The 2259-nt window shown below is 50.2% G+C and overlaps 1 pseudogene; it reads left to right on the top strand.

Annotated features, from left to right (window-relative positions):
- Positions 1-266: 266 nt before the first annotated feature.
- LOC124719175 lies at positions 267-384 on the top strand (annotated as a pseudogene).
- The last annotated feature ends 1875 nt before the right edge of the window (positions 385-2259 follow it).

The raw sequence follows: 2259 nt of genomic DNA, 5'->3' as shown, positions 1-2259 counted from the left end.
AACTTCGGGTTGGACCTCCTTTTCCCTGGTGTAGTGCGTGACCTCGACGAGGAATGAACTCAGCAAGTGGTTGAAAGTTCCCTGCAGAAATATTCATCCGTACTCCCTCCATAGCCGCCCATAGCTTCTAAAGCGTTGCCGGTGCGAAAATTTTGTGCATCAACTGAGCTCACGATTGCATCCCATAAATGTTCGATGGCATTCATGTCAGGCTACATGGGCGGCCAAATCACTCGCTCGAATTATCGAGTACGTTTTTGAAAGTAGGCAACGGCCTTGCCGCAGTGGATACAGCGGTTCCCATCAGATCACCGAAGTTAAGCGCTGTCGGGCGTGGCCGGCACTTGGATGGGTGACCATCCTAGCCGCCACGAGTTGTTGCCATTTTTCGGGGTGCACTCTGTCACGTGATGCAAATTGAGGAGCTCCGGTCAAAGAAAACCATTGTAATGCCCGTGAGAGTGGTGTGCTGACCACACGCCCCTCCTATCCGCATCCTCAGTTGAGGATGACACGGCTGTCGGCTGGTCCCGATGGGCCACCTGTGGCCGGAAGACGGAGTGCTTTTTTTGGAAGTAACTGCACCATTTGTGGCCCGGTGAAGTAGCACATTGTTATCCACAAAAATTCCATCTTTGTTTGGAGTCAAGACGTCCATGAATGACTGACTACAAATGTTCTCATAGTAGGACATTTCCAGTCAATGAGCAGAGGACCCAGTCCATTCAGTGTAAATACAGCACACAGTACTATCGAGCCACCGCCACCTCACACAGTGCCTTGTTGACAACTTGGATCCATGGGTTCGTGGGGTCTGCGCCGTGCTCCAACACCACAGTCAGCGCTTACCAACTGAAATCGTGACACATCTGCCCAGGCCACGGTTTTCCAGTAGTCTAAGGTCCAAACGATGTGGCCTCGAGAGGACAGGTGCTGCAGACGATGTCGTGGCGTTAGCAAAGGCACTCGAGTCGGTAGTCTGCTACCATAGCCCATCAACGCCAAAGTTCGCCGCACTTTTCCTAACGGCTACGTTCGTCGTACATCCCACTTTGATTTCTGCGGTTACTTCACGCATAGTTGCTTGTATCTTAGCAGTGGCAACTCTACGAGAACGCCGCTGCCCTCGGTCCTTAAGCGAAGTTCGCTTTCGGTGGTGAGAGGTAAGACCAGAAATTTCGTATTCTCGGCACACGCTTGACTCTGTGGATCTCGGAATATTGGATTCCCTAATGGTTTCCGAAATGGGATCTCCCATGTGTCTGGCTGCAACTACCACGCCGTGTTCAAAATCAGTTAATCCGCTTTGTGTGCCCATAATCACGTCGGAAAACTTTTCGCATGAAACAGCCAACGTGAATACAAATGATAGCTCCGCCAATGCACCGCCTTTGTGCACCTTGTGTACCTAATACCGCCGCCTTCTGTATATGTGCATATCGCTATCCCATGACTTCTGTCATCTCACTGTACTTGATTTCGCTAACATGTTCATTCCCGCCCGCTGACGTTATAACAATATAGCATCCTTCCCCGTTACATGGGACACACACCGTAGGAAGTACAATAGGGGTGTTTTTTCTTGTTTTTTTTTTGTTATTGTGGTAGGTGCAGAACCACCGAATACAGACCACCACCGAAGTTTCATACGGGTGAATATCAGCTTTTGGTGTAGGAAGATGCAGGTTACCTTTCCCCATGTCAGAACCGACATCGCATCCAATTTCGATGCTCTCCCTTAGACTTTCGCTCTAACGAGAGGCATTTTCGGGCGAAGAAAAGTTTAATCTTGGAGAATGGAGAAGCACCTTGCGCCATGCCAGAGCCGGAGCAGATCATGAATTATGCAAAAAGGAAACGTCCGGAGCAGAAACGGATGGCTAGTTCCCCCCCTGTGATACCGTTACTAGGTACGCAGATGCCATGATCGGCGCTCGGTGTAAAGCTGAATAGCCGCGCGGCTTAAGTGCAATCAGCGATTGAGATCGCAAAGTGCCCGCGGCGTGTTCCGTTAATGTGGGGGCGTGGTTAGAGCACTCCCCCCCCCCTCACTCTCTCTGACCAATGACGCGGTGTAATTGCACAGTGTGAACAGCTGCTCCCAACACTCTCCTGATATTCGCATTTAGTTTCACGAGAGTCTTTATTATGGGCGAGGCAATGTGGGATAGATGGAGCTGATATCAACAGTGGCAGTTTGATTATATTAGGAACTATCTCATCACCCGCTGCTTCGCTAGCACACTGTATGGGTTTTTT

The sequence above is a fragment of the Schistocerca piceifrons genome, chromosome 10 (genome assembly GCF_021461385.2).
Source record: "Schistocerca piceifrons isolate TAMUIC-IGC-003096 chromosome 10, iqSchPice1.1, whole genome shotgun sequence".
NCBI lineage: Eukaryota > Metazoa > Arthropoda > Insecta > Orthoptera > Acrididae > Schistocerca > Schistocerca piceifrons.
The sequence above is the reverse complement of the archived record's forward strand: the minus strand, read 5'-3'. Positions and strand labels throughout refer to the sequence as shown.